Source organism: Rhipicephalus sanguineus, chromosome 6 (genome assembly GCF_013339695.2).
Source record: "Rhipicephalus sanguineus isolate Rsan-2018 chromosome 6, BIME_Rsan_1.4, whole genome shotgun sequence".
Classification (NCBI taxonomy): Eukaryota; Metazoa; Arthropoda; class Arachnida; order Ixodida; family Ixodidae; genus Rhipicephalus; species Rhipicephalus sanguineus.
The window spans coordinates 4,081,948-4,096,985 of record NC_051181.1 but is presented as its reverse complement, the minus strand read 5'-3'; the positions used below and the strand labels follow the sequence as shown (position 1 = coordinate 4,096,985).

The 15,038-nt window shown below is 49.1% G+C and overlaps 1 protein-coding gene across 1 annotated transcript in view; it reads left to right on the top strand.

Moving 5' to 3' along the window:
* Nucleotides 1-15,038, top strand: part of LOC119395578 (uncharacterized) — a 151,210-nt gene that overhangs the window by 6,248 nt on the left and 129,924 nt on the right. The gene's annotated exons all lie outside the window — the stretch shown is intronic.

Genomic DNA, 15,038 nt, shown 5'->3' with positions numbered 1-15,038 from the left:
CCCACCCGCTACCATGACATAGCTCCAGTATTTTGGCTCGATATTTCTGTGGAACTACCAGCTGATCACAATGCACCCCCTTCGCGTCTTTGTACTGGCGGTACACAATTCCTGCGCGACGGCGGAAAGTGACGTTTTTACGCGCCAAACCCTCGTCCGCCGTATCACTCAACTTCCTAAGCGTTTCATCATTTGCCTGTTCCGCAGCAATAGCCTCTGGGCACACTTTTGATAGCTCAAGGAGCCCGTCCATGCCAGGTGGCACGAAAATGGGGTTAAGTTCCTCGCTGGCCTCATTGGAATTCTCGGAACTATTTTCGCCATTGTCCTGAACGTCCTCCTGATCTCCGTTTGTCATTGTTTGGCCGGGGGCCTGTGCCTCCCCGTTTTGGGAACTCCCGAGTTCCTTCGCGATCTCTCTTGCCCTTGAACGGGTTAGAGCATGCACTGCGTGTTCTCCAAAACTTAGGCCCCTTTTTCTCAACATGTCCTCCGAATGGTTCGAAAACAGGTAACCGTACTCTTTCGGCAAACTCTGCGACACGGCGGCCACCGTTTCCAACTCTCCGAACGGACCCTTAATGAGAACCTTAGCCACTGGCAGACACACACTATCTTCCTGCGCTACCTGTCTAATCCACGCGCACTCCCCCGTGAATCTGTCCGCTGGCACGTAGGACGGGTGGATTACATCCATAGTAGCTGCAGAATCCCGTAGGACCCGGCACATTAGTCCATTGACAGTCATCTCTCTTAAGTATGGTTCGAGTAACTTCATGTTCTCATCCGTGTGGTTCAAAAGAGAAAAAACTACTTTTTCTTTACGGCAACCCATCGCTAAATGCCCTGGCTCATTACATCGAAAGCACACAATGGACTTCTTTGCTTCAAATGCTCTGTCGTGATTCTTGTCCTGTTCTCCCTTCTCCTTGCCTGCGCGCCCACTCGCGGTCGAATCTCGGGGCCTGTCTTTTTCGATCACCTTTCCTGGTGCATTCGATGAAATACTGTTGCGCTCAGGCTGCTTAGGATTCTCCCGATAAGGCTTCTTTGCTGGTCTGTTACGGTCTTTCTCTTCTCCTCTTCTAATGCTATACTCCTCAGCCAACTCTGCGGTGCGCTCCAAATTCTTTACCCCTGGCTGGTCCAACACCCACAAGCGTGTTTCTTCACTTAGGCTGTTCAGGAACTGTTCAGTGCAAATTAGTTCTACTACCTTGTCATGGTCTCCAAATGCCTTCTCGCCCTTAAGCCATTCGGTGAGGTTGCACATCAGGCTGTACGCAAAATCAGTGAATGACTCGCTGCTCCGTTTGCTACCATTCCTAAAACGTCGGCGAAAAGCCTCAGCAGAAAGCCGATATCTCTTTAGTAGCGCCCGCTTTACCACGTCGTAGTCATCCACATCATCTCGCGGCAACCGAGCGAGTACCTCTGCTGCCTCACAAGGAAGAACGGTCAAAAGCATCTGCGGCCACAACTCGCGCTGAAACCTACCCTCACAAGTTCTTTCAAAATTGACCAAGAATAAACCTATATCCTCACCCATCTTAAAGGAATTCATGAGGTCTTTTATCTTTGGCACTTTATTCACTGGAGCATTGGGTGCTGCGCCTCCTGAGGAATTTGCTCGAGCTATTTCCAATTCTATGCGCTTCCTTTCCAGCTCGCGCTCTTCCCTTTTCAGTTCGCGCTGCTCCTGAATAATCTCCCATAACTCCATGACTTCGTCATCGTCTCTGCCGCTCGCCTCTATCGCCTCGATAACCTCCGCCTTCTTTAGGTGTTTCCCACAATCAATCCCGCATTCCCCGCATGTCGCGTCCAGGTCCGATCTGCGCAACTTTCTCCACGGCATGGCTAGTACAATTCTGTCGACAAGTTTCTCAAGGATATGTGTTGAAGCAAGGTTCTCCTGAACAGGCTTCCAACACCCTTGTTGTCAGGAAGAACAACCACGTTAAGCCTGGCAACTCTCAAGAAGAAAAGGTCGTGCACTCACCAAGCCGGAGTCAAGCTGCCGCGCAGATCATCCCACCGCTGCCACCACTGTTGCGACTGGGGTACCGGGAGCTGGGGTGCCGAGGCCACCACGACGGGCAAGGAGACCTTTGAGCGTGGCGGACGGCATTCAGGAACCATGTTGGTGTATAAAATCAACTGTATTTACAAAATGTACAGATCATCTTCACATGTCGACTGCTGACTCTCGAGTCCCAGCCATAAGTCTCCGACTCCGTGGCTGCAGGCCTCCTTCCTCCCAGTTGTCCTCCTCCTCTAACGGTCGTGGCCGCTCGCGAGGGGGCAAGGAAGCTTGTAACTCTTGTCACGGCCGTGCTAGACGCGGCGCCCAACCCTCTGATCTCGCCGCGGCCACGCGGTTCACACACACCAGGCTTCTAAGAACCGGCGGCGTCGGCCGCTCGAAAGAGGGTGGGGCAGCACGTGTCCGTCGACGCTTCCGCGCGGCCACCACAGCCGAGGAAAACACATCTGTGCATTTCCGCTCCGATGTCCGAAGCTCCCCTCGTCCACTCCAGGAAACGCAGGCACGATCACAACAGTGGACAAAGAATTCGGGACCAAGCGCCACCGTTCGTAGTAAGACATGGCAAAGTATCTCGTAAAGTTCGAATACGCCTGCAATAGACATGGCATCGAGCGGTCTCTTTGGCCAAAGAACCTGTTAGCTCTGGTTCCCGGGGAAGTATCTGACGTGATAACGTGTTTGTTGAGGGAGGCGTTTCAGAGCTATGACGAGGTTACGGAGGCTCTGTTGAGAAGATATAAATTGTCACCCGAGGCTTTCCCGCAAAGGTTCCGGTATGCAAAAAGGGGTAATTAGTCACACGTTGACTTCGAGTTTCGTCTTAAAGCCGATTTAATTGAATGTCTCAAGGGCGAAGATGTCTATGATGATCGCGATAAAGTGGTAGAGTGCATAGTATTGCAGTAATTGTACCGCTGTATCGAGGATGACGTCAAGCTTTGGCTGCAGGATAAGCTTGGAGAAGCACAGCTAAACAAGGCAGTAGGGTTAGCTGAAGAATACTACACTCGTCGAAACTTGCACAGTTGGGCAGTGCGTATTGAAAAGGCTGAGAGAAAAGAGGGCTTTTCAAAAAAACCTGATGACCGGAAACCTGCTCAGCACCGTAATTTCAGAAAAGACCCGTCTTGTACGAAGGAGACTGTGAGGGAAGGGCAAACGGAAGCGCAGAAGTCGAGTGAGCTTCCCAAACAGCGCACTGATACTACACGGGCATTTGAGTCACGGAAGCCGCTCAGGGCACATCGCGTTAAATTGTAAACAAAAGGTTGCTTTTGCAACAATGCGGGAATCAGAAAAGAATGTGCAGTTGTTAGAACCGTATATTCAGGAGATTAGCGTCGATGGGAAAACGTGTCGAGCACTTCGAGACTCAGTGGCAACTATGGACGTTGTCCATCCTTCATTGGTTCTTCGATGTGGGCGCGAAAAGACAAGGACGAAGGGAAGAAGACACAAACACTGGCGCTACTGACAACAAAAAACGTTTATTTTCAATCACCAAGCCTACTTATATACCTATTTTTGCACACGACATTCACGTGACCACTAGCATATAACATGAAAAACCAGCAATACAATTGATTGTATCGCTGGTTTTTCATGTTATATGCTAGTGGTCACGTGAATGTCGTGTGCAAAAATAGGTATATAAGTAGGCTTGGTGATTGAAAATAAACGTTTTTTGTTGTCAGTAGCGCCAGTGTTTGTGTCTTCTTCCCTTCGTCCTTGTCTTTTCGCGCCCACATCGAAGAACCATGACAGACCAACAAGCCCGCATCGCTACCCTCGTCAAATTCATTAGTGTCTCCGAACGACTTGACAGGAGAATGCGCATGAATCAGGCAAGTCGCCGAGGAGCAGAGCACTAGCTTATCGATCGCTACGGTGATCGTTGAAGGCTCTTTTGGTAAGCTTTACACCGAAGCAGCTGTGTCTGCTGCTCTTCTAGATTGTTTTCCTTATCTTTTTTCAAACAACTCAGAGCAGCTTCTCAAAGAGCAGGGTAAATGTTCTTTTCTAGCGTTGCGTACATGGCCCTCACGCGATCGCAAGTGCGGAAGCTCTCCCAGGAACTTGATCTCGTTCCATGTAGTACAACACTACCTGCAAAAGCGGCCGAGCTGCGTGACCTTGGCAGCGAGTCGAGCGAGCCTCGGACAGAAAACTCTCGGGATGGGTTACTCGAGCCGCCTGCAGCAGAAGCGAGTAGCGTCGTCTGCGTCGATGAGGCGGGCAACACGCTCAAGCCTGTAGCTGAAAGTTGGTGTGAGTTGTCCAGGGTTGATTGAGCGACACTCATTCGAGAGCAGCGTGAAGACATCTCGATAAAAGCGCTAATGGAAAGCGTAAAATTGGGAGTAAAGAAAAAGAATGCTTCTTTTTATGAGAAATCTGGGCTATTGTATCATAGCTAGACAGATGTACAAGGTCGCAGGTATGAGCAACTCTTGATACCGCAAAAGTATCGTCGCCAGCTATTGGAACTTGCACACGAAAACGTGTGGGCAGGGCATCTCGGTTTGATGAAGACCAAGTTTAGGATTTCCCTTGAGTTTTACTGGCCGAAATGCTGGAAAGACACTGAAGGCTTTGTGCGCACTTACGACACTTGTCAGAGCGTGGGGAAATCCACGGACAAGTGGAAGACGCCCATGAAGCTTGTGCCAGTTATAACAGAACCTTTTCGGCGCCTAGTAATCGACATTGTTGGGCCCTTGCCGGAGTTAAGGCAAGGTTGTCGATACATCCTGACGGCCCTCTGTGTAGCAACAAAATTTCCAGAAGCGGTACCCCTTAGGGAGCTCAATTCTCCTCACGTCGTGGACGCTCTGCTCTCGATATTCGCGCGTGTCGGATTTCCTTCTGAAATTCAATCCAACAATGGCAGAGTCTTCACCAGTTGCCTTATCTCTACCTTTTTGGATAAATGCGGAATCAAGGTAGGTGGCGCACAGCTCGATCCATCACACGCAATCTAATCCGGTAGAGCGTATGCATTCAGTTCTGAAACGTATACTGAGAGCTCTTTGTTATGAGCACAAATGCGACTGGGAAGCATGTATTCCTCCCGCTATGTTTGCTTTGAGGTCTGCTCCTCATGGGAGCACTGGCTTTAGCCCCACAGTGCTTTTACATGGCCGGAGCTTAAGAACACCTTTGCAAATGCTACACGAATCCTGGGAGGGATATGATGAGGACCCGAATGTAGTTGCTTATGTTCTCGACCTGCTTCAGAGGCTTGGAAAAACAAAAGATCTTGTGGAGAGCCACATGAAGGCAGCGCAAGTATTGTCGAAAGAATACTACGACAAATCAGCAAAAAAAGGGTACCTTCGAAGTGGGAAGTCAGGTAATGTTGCTGTGGCCTTCCAAGAAGAAGAAGCTGGAGGTTCATTGGGAGGGCCCCGCTAAAGTAATATCGAAGCTTTCTGATACCAACTACGAAGTGAAATTAGGAAAGCGGTCTAACAAAATTTGTCACAGCAACTTGATGAAACCGTACGTTCAACGTCAGGCAGTCGTAAATCTGCTTTTGAATGCTTCAGAGGAGGAAGGAGCAGAAATTCTGACTTCTAGTGATGCAAGCGAAAGGGGTTCAGAGGTGATGGTGGAACAGTTGAACCTGGAGCCAAGGTTAAGTCAAGTCCAGAAGCAGGACTTGAGAAGGATTGTTTCTGAGTTTAAAGACATGTTTTCCAGCCGTCCCGGAAAAATGACGGTTATTAAGCACGACATGAGCTAACATGTGAGGAACCAATCTGTAGTAAGCCATATTGATGTTCCCCTGTGCAGAAGCAGATCATGAAAGATGAAATTGATAGAATGCTTGAGTTGGGAGTCATAGTACCGGGTGAGAGTGACTATACATCTCCTCTAAAATTGGTTCAAGTGCCGGGAAAGGATCCTAGGCCGTGCACCGATTATTGGCGCCTTAACACCATAACTCGAGACCAGACTTATCCGATACCAGATCTAGAGGAAAGGGTGGAAACAGTGGCAAAGTCAAACTACATTTCCACGCTAGACCTCGTGTGAGGTTATTGCCAGGTCCCCCTTACCGAGCGTGCTAGCCAATATACCACGTTCGTTTCTCCATTCAGAACGTATCGTCCACTTATGCTGAGTTTTGGACTGAAGAATGCGCCTTATTGCTTTTTGGTTCTAATGGACTGCATTTTTAATGGCCTGTCTGAGTTCGCACTGCCGTATCTCGACGATGTCGCCGTCTTCTCGAACAGCTGGGAAGAATATGTCGAACATTTGTGAGTCGTGCTGAACAAGTTGAAAGAAGCGGGTCTTACAGCGAAACCTGCTAAATGCCACCTAGGATGTGGCGAGGTGTCTTACCTGGGGCACGTTGTGGAGTGTGGCCGGCATAGGCCTTCAGAGATCAAGGTAGCCGCTGTCGTGAACTATCCACGACCAACCACCAAGTCTGAGATAAGGGCTTTCTTAGAGCTAGCGGGTTACTATCAGCATTATGTGCAAAACTACTGTGCCATTGCCAGCCCTCTAACTGACGTACTTCGGAAGTCGGAGTCAGTTAAAGTGACATGGGACTCAGAGAAAGAGAATGCATTTTGCAAGCTTGAACAAGCCTTAATCGAAAAGCCCGTTCTCATGGCGCCCGACTTTTCCAAGGGCTTTATCATTCAATGCGACACGAGTGATCGCGGCATGGGAGCTATATTGTGCCGAGAAGATGGCAGTGGTCACGAAACACCAGTTTTGTATTTAAGTCGAAAACTGAGCTGCAGGGAAGAGGCATATAGTACCTCTGAAAAGGAATGTGCCTTCCTCGTGTGGGTCGTTCAAAAGCTGGCCTGTTATGTCTCCGGTTCCAAGTTTGTGGTCGAAACGGACCACTGTCCTCTAACCTGGTTGAATAACATGTCGTCCAAAAGTGGCCGGTTACTGAGGTGGAACATGATACTCCAACAGCACAACTTGAACGTTCGTTACAAGAAAGGAAAGCTAAACGCGAACGCAGATGCGCTGAGTCGTGCGTTCTAATCAGTGCCGTCTGCGGCTATCCTTTCGGTGTTTTGCTGGCGGATTGGGGCAAAATTTTGTCTTCATTGCGGCCTCAGCTGAGCGCTTCCGTTCTGAGTGATCTCAAGGGGCCAACGTTATTTTGAATTCAGTTTCATTGCGTTTGTCACACGTGTAATGTTTTGAGTTCTGCTTTTAAGAGTTTTTGTGTCCCACATGTGCCTCTTGATATAGAGGGAACAAAATTTCGACAGACACGTAGCTAGGAATATATTATGCTATTTAGGTCTGGTGTTCTGTCGGGTGACCGAGGGCACTTGTTTGTGTCGTGGGTTGTCTGTTGTCAGACCGTTCTTGACAAGTTGCAGAATGATAAACCAGTGCTGATACGAAAGATCGCCAGAAAAGACGAGCAAACCTAGTCGACACATCTTGGCGACAATCCACTGGAGCCGGGATCCGGCCTGGCAAATCGGATCTGTTCACGGAACGAAGCGTGGAGCCACATGTCTTCCATGGCACTGGAGGTGAACCTGGATGGACCTGGCGAACGAGTGCGCCCGGCATCCGAGCCACGTGGAAGCAGCTCGTCTTTCTGGCGCATTGTCTGGCGGCGGGGTTGCTGTTATGCCAGGGCTCCCAACCCAAACTTCCTTGTTTCGGCAAGGTATTCAAGCAGGTAGAACGTCTGACGCAAGTGGCGTCAACATCGATACACTGTCTGATGCAACCAACGTCAACACCAACAAGGTGCCTGATGCAAACGGGTGCCAACCAAGGCGGGAGTCTCATGCAACCCCCGGCAACTCCTGCGATGCGCCTGACGCACGGTGCAAGAATACTTACGTGAGAGAACGGCGCCGCTTTCCCCGTCCCTGTATAGTTCTCTTTCTCAATAGCCCCCACAGATGGCGCTACCAACTGCCGCCCGGTCAACGATGCCCCGGCCGCTTCGGTAGGTGGGCGGAAGCATTGTGGCCTGGAGTTCACTTGAAATTCTGCTCGCTCATAAGTATGCACATGTATAATACTTTAAATGCAACGGTGCCTTAACTATTTCGCACAAGACGTAGCACGCTGTTATCACGTTTGGCCACTTTGTACGATCGCTGAAGCAAAGGACATCCCCTTGTCAGGCGCTCGCATGCGCAGCAACTGCGTTGCAAAAGAAGCGGCATACTGAAACGACTGTTTCTTTCGACGTCTTACCTTTGTAAGAATCAAAAGTGACCGCAATCAATTCAGAAACCCACAGTAAGACACCTACAAATTCAGAATTTTATCACCTTAAACCTCGTAATTTAAGTTTACCCACTGCGCGTAGGTATTGGTTTCACATCAAGCATACCGGTTCCACGCAGTGCTTGTTTATACCAGGGAGAATAAATCTCTGAATTTTTTCGATGTGTGCGGTGAAGATTGCGCTAACTAGATTACAGATTCATGTGGATGGTGGGCGGTACATCATGGCCTGATAAATTGTCATAAGTAAACAAGTACCCGACAACTTAGTGACCTCACGAAAATTTGTTATAGAGAACAAGAGTTCAAAAAGACACCGAAATTTCCAAACACAAATAGCGATGTGCTGAAAGCATAGTTATGTAATGAATAACACAAATTGAACAAAAGTTACGATTTCAAATGTTCATTAGGTCAAAAAACGCTCTCACACAAGCTTCGACATCTTGTGCAAATCCTGGCTTTTCTTGGCTCGGTTATTCTTGAGTTGTAGGCAATACTGCCGCATGCGAAGACATGTGTAATAATGTAGCAGCTTGGCTAGCATATCCTCTCTGTGGAGAGCACACGGAAACGTGAAATTAAAGTTTTCCAGAACAGCATCTGTCGTTTTGTCATAAACATCTCTCTCGCTGGCATACTTGGAGAAATGTTCCTCAGCTTCCTTGAAGAGATGATAAAGGTGGATGTTCGGGTGCTTCAGGTTACCTCTTGTCTTGCAATTCACGAGGTCTGCCTCTGGAGCACCACAAATGCCAGTTTTCCCTTCAAGAGCTTGTTTGCAAGTAGCACAGGATGCTTCCTTGCTCAGCTTCCGTGTGACAAATCCTGTCACGTAATAGACGATGCACTCAACAACAGTGGCATTTGAATAATCATGCTCGAATACCTCGTCAGACTCGCACTTTCCGGTGCTTACCAAGCCATCAAGCTTCTGCTTCAGCTGTTCAAGTTTTCCAGTGCGCTGTGCTGAGGAAGACTTAAATATTTCCCTAAAGTCGGCAAGAGTAATAAAGGCAGACTGCCCCTTTTCTGGTGCAACACAGTTTCCAAACCGTGGTGCTTTTAGCAGCGAATGGAGCGACAGCATGCGGTAGAGTTGCAAGGAAGTAGGGAAAGTGGGATGCTCATTTTGGCCACCCACTTGTCTGATGATGCCGAAGAAGCACTCTAAAGGGTCCTGCTTCATTTTACCTCTGAGCACATACAGTAAAAGCTCGTTAATTCGGATTTCTAGGGACCGGAAAAAATGTCCGAATCATTGAATGGTCAAAATAAACACAAAAAATGCAAGAGTTTTTTCATCATACCTTTACCTTTACTTTACAAAGTAATCGCGGATGCGTGTCTGTTTTCGAGCAGAAATTCGCGCGGACACAATTTTTCTGAGCCCTTCAAGGTGCTCAGCAGCTCGCATGCTGTCTGCAGCGCCAAAACAAAATTCAAGGACGACGAGGGCCTCCGCGACTTCCTTCACAGTGCGAGGGGGCCCGTGTGGCTCATGGTGTGGCTGCTCCTCTTCAGGCTCTTCGTTCTCGGATTCGTTGCCATGCATCACTTCCTTGACGATTTGCTCATCAGTGAGACAGCCGGCAGTGGCAACGCCATCATCAATGCCGATATAATCCTCTAGTGTCACTGCATCAGGCATAACACTTCCGAAATCCTTCCCGTCGTCGGCACCGTCGTCCGGCGACACTTTGGCATCGCTGGAGTCGGGTACAACAAAGCCACTGTGCCTGAAACAGTTCGCAATGGCGTGCGCAGGCGTGTTCTGTCACACATACGCAACAATGCTAACTGCGCTCAGGAGACTCACGTCGTATTGTTTGCCGACGTCATGACACAGGAGCAACTTCTTGTCAGCAGAGCCCATTTTTCAGGGCACGCAAAATTTCTACTTTGGTGGTGAAGTCCTTGGCCTCGCACTTGGGCCGCTTCGCCAGCGTTGCCATCAGCGGAGAGAGTGCGTTCACACGAAAAGTCAGCACTAAAGCACCAGCAACAATCAAGCTAAAGGAGCTGTACTGAATCGTTCCTCGATAAAACGGCGTTCAACGAAGCAGCACACCAACGGGAACAAAGCAATAAAATGGCGCCGGCAACAACACGCGAAGAAAAGGCGTTCAACCAGTCTCAAGTCAAGCCAAGTCGACAATTGATGTCCATGGCGATGCTGCGTTTGAGCTTCACTTTTGTTCCGAATTGTTCTTTTTTCGTTTTCGAGCCTCGCCAGCGGCCCGAAAGTCGCCGAATTATCCGATTTGCGGTCAAATCTGTCCGAAATAACGAGCGCCCAGTCTCATAGAGTGATGCGTATATTTACAGGGACCAGATGGCGTGTCCGAATTAGCCGATTTTCCTAATTAACGAGAGTCGAATTAACGAGTTTTTACTGTACTTAAAGTCACAGTGCTTCAGAAGGTACAGTGACAATTCCCTTACTGATTTTAATGTAACCCATAATCAATCGGCTGTAGACTGCGTAAGAAAGAGGTCTTTGTGTATGTCATCCCGCAACACTTCTTCCTCCCAATCATCAAGCCACTCAGAAGCCTTGATGAGGACATCAAAATCTTTGCACCCTGGTGTTAATCCTTCAGCAGGAAAGCGTCTATTGAGGGCATCAAACATATCATTTAACAGCAATGTAAATTTGACGGTGGGTTCCACATCATACAGTCGCGGTGCTCCTCGACGTGCGTAAAACTGCAGCCCCTTCGCAACAATCCTGCTGAAAATTTGAGTAGCCAGCTTAAGTCTCATGCGCAGCATATTTGAGGGATTCACATGATTGTATGAAATTTTTGGGCACACTCGAAGCTCTCCAGCATTTTTTGAGTCTGCTACAAACAGAGCAGGACCATTTTATCAGTTTGCCCTTCCTCTTTAGGATTTTCTTGTCATGCAAACGATTCCGAATGCACTTGAAAAGGTGGGGCACACCTGCGACCACGTATACTCTTCTTGATGGATTTGATGGATACTCAAATGAATTTACCACACGCCCGTTGGCACCACTGACACCTAATGTCTTCCACATCGCCCTATTTGTGGATGCACCATCGCAAACAACTCCGTCAATAATAACGCCAGCCTGATCCAAACGTATAATGCACTGAAGCAATAACTGGGCTAAAAGTGTCCCTTTCGTCGGTCCTTTGGAAGCGAACACAGCTGTTGGCTGCAAGTAGTGCTCACCAAATGGTGCAAATGCGAACACCAACCCATGATCAGCCAGCTCGTCTTTCTGGCCGATACCCTCACCATGATCGACAAGGCCAGCATAAGTCATGGTTTTTGAGCTTACACACATTTCTTTCCTGACCTGAATTTCATCAAGGATGAGCATTCCTCTGCGCTGGAAGGCTGCCTTACTGGAAATTTTAACCTTTAGGCCTTCGAAAAACTCATCATCAAAGCCACACTTCAGTCCCACCATGTTTATGTATTTTCTGATTGTGGAGACACATGGCAAAGGTAGTACCTCATTATTTCGAAGAAAGGAGTAAGACGCAGGGCTTCTAATATGCATCAAAAGGCACAGCAGCAGCCAGTCGTCGGAGTACCTTCTGTTCTTCGAGCTTGTTGCTCTAGCAGCAGAGATACACTCTTCCAGGAGAACAAGCTGCATTGGTGGAATGTCAAGCCCTCGGAGCTTCTCTCTGATTTCTTCATCCTGCAACTTCATTAATTCTTGTCTGGTGTTCTGAAGCTGCCTCGCGAGAAGTTGGTTGCACTTCACCAGTCGTGCGCGTGATCGTCGCAATGCAGACTTCGCTTTCCGCAAAGCGTCCAGCTTCTCCTTCTGCTCAGGCAGTACAAAGATCCTGATGTGCTTAGGTGGTTGCCTCTGTCGAGCTCTTGCAATCCGCCGGCCATTATGTATTCTCAAAGTGTCAACTAAGGCTCTGCATGACCGACAAATGGCGTTACCGGGTGACACAAGTGGGCATTTATTGTGCTGCCATTTCCTTTCACAATCGATGTACGCGCATTGTGGAGAGACATTTGGAAAATCTTTCAAGCTTGGCCCTCCAGAGCAAACGTCCAAATTTGCCACAGTTTGTACCATCTCTTCAACTTCAAACACCGATGTAGCAAGTGAACTTATGCCGACATCACTAGGTTGAATAGGCTTGCCAAATATAAACAATTGCACAGTCATGTCGCTTTTGATGTGCACACACTTCCTGTTAAACGGCACACCAGGTCCGTCACTGGTGTCCGTCACGTTCCGTCATCACGGTCCGTCACCAGGTCCGTCACGTTGCGAGGCACGGAAGCGTCATTGAACAGGACATCCTTAAACCTGTCGCTGTCAATTTGATGGGCAGCCCACGATGACAAGGGAAGGCATATGCTTGCAGCTGATGCGAACAGTCGATCAAACACAGACAGGGTAGAAACGTGGGTAGAATGCACAATTGCGGCTTCAGAGGCGTCGCCAACTTCGTTTGCACAAGCACTTTGCTTCGGCCCTGCATTTTCTGCGAGCGAACGAGGGTGGGCCTCTTGCTCCGCAGTCTCTTCACAGCGTTTAGCGCGGGTAAAAGTGCGGGTCAGCTTGCCACATGTCTGCCGTATTGTCTTCTTTTGAGGGCTCTTAATCTTTTTGGACAGGTAGCCAGGAGCACCATCGAAAATAGATGGCACAGCATCCTTGGTGAGCCCGGCTCTCCTCTTCCCGGACATTAAAACATGTTCGTTAAATTCTGAGGACCACGTCTTCAGCACGAAATGGGGAGCGAAGTGCCTTTCACACACACGGTCGGTCCTTTGCAACATGCGGTCTTTTCGAGGTATCGCATGCCCCCACGCCTGAAGTCTTTCATCGTTCGCTGGCGGCGTGAAAAGAGCCCCGCCACGGTGGTCTAGTGGTTATGGCGCTCGACTGCTGACCCGAATGTCGCGGGATCGAATCCCGGCCGCGGCGGCTGCATTTTCGATGGAGGCGAAAATGTTTGAGGCCCGTGTACTTAGATTTAGGTGCACGTTAAAGAACCCCAGGTGGTCGAACTTTCCGGAGCCCTCCACTACGGCGTCTCTCATAATCATATCGTGGTTTTGGGACGTTAAACCCCAGATATTATTAGCGGCGTGAAAAGAGCGTACTTCTCATTGCAGGATTTGTAGCCGCTATTGCAAAAGGGCACAAAACACTTGCCCATTATTCCACTTCACACGAACACCAGGAGCAGCACCAGCAGAGCAGCAAACGAACGTGGCACGTGCTCCACATTGCCCATGCGGCGCGAAGGAGTCAAAGGAGTTTTTCGCGGCGGGCGAACCGGTACGGGCTTGAGTTTGGCGCGCCACCTCTCAGCACTGAGAAGGAGTACACAATCCATCTCTCCCCACAAAGCACTCTCTCCGCATCGCTCGCTCACCTAAAGGTCTTGCACCGTGGCCTGACGCAACCGACGGCAATTCCTCACGCAACGTGCGGCTAGCCCTCTCATCCACGGATCCGATTCCAGCAAGTGACCAATGGCGGTTCCTGATTGGAGGCTTCGAACTACTGGCTGATGCAAGGAATCGGCCAGGGCTATAAAAGAACCAAGCTGCGCGGAGAGGGGGACAGCGAACGAAGAATTCCCGGGTCGTCGTCGCCCCTCAGTGCGAGCCCCATAAGCTGTCAGCCCCAGTTCTGAACATGTAATGCCTCTGTTTATATGTATATAAATTTGCCTTAACTCACCATCGCCTTGTCCGCTCTATCAGCTCTGCGCAGAAGCAGCCACAAGCTGAGACACCGGATACCCAACAGGGTGTAAACGAGCCATATATAAACATACTGGAAGAAATTTACGGCTGCTCCGCAGCCACCATAGTTCTCCTTAGAGAAACCAGTAAAATTCATACAAAGAAGACTGTAAGGCAGGGAGGCACGATGCTATTCATCGCACGTCTACAGGAAGACCCCTGTGTTGGAAACAATTAGTGATAAGAGTTAAGTACCTAAGTAACCTGCGATTTGCTGGTGACGTTGCCTTGCTGAGTAACTCAGGGAATCGAACGGGGAAAGCAGAAGCGTGGGTCTGAAAATTATTATGCAGCACATTGGGTCTCTGAAGAGAAGAACGCTTTGTGATAATCGGTAGCGAGGCACCAGAAGTGGTAAAGGCTTTAGGGCAGGTAGTGACCACAATCTAAACTAAGTAACTAGAAGAATTAGAATAGGGTGGAGTGCATTTGGCAAGCATCTCAGATCATGAATGGTAGTTTACCAGTATCCCTCAAGAAAATGCTATATTACAGCTGCATCTTGCTTGTTCTTACCCATGGTGCAGAAACCTGGAGGCTTATAAAAAGGGTTTAATTTAAATTGAGGATGACACAGTGAGCCATGGAAGGGAAAACGATAGGTGTAACCTTAATGGGGTCATGAACCACTTTTCCAAGTAATGATCTAATGACCTCAATAATGGAGTTTACTGCCTCCCGAATCGATTGGCACAAAAATTTCTCGAATCCGTCAAGAATGAGCGCGGAGTTACGGGGGTTATGTCAGCGCGCGTTGTGAAACATGATCGCTCACCCGCTGTGATTGGCTACTGTGTAAAGTTAGCAGACTGAGGAGTGCGGCGCTGACAAGTGGCGACACCTCGTGGCAAGAAGGGGATCTGATCTGAACGCCGCTCTCGATTTATGCTGGCTATCAGCCAATGAGAATGAGCCAATGAGTCTTTTGCGACGCAGAGAAGCAGATACGCGACGTCAACCGGCAGGCGCTCCGCCCAGCGACGAG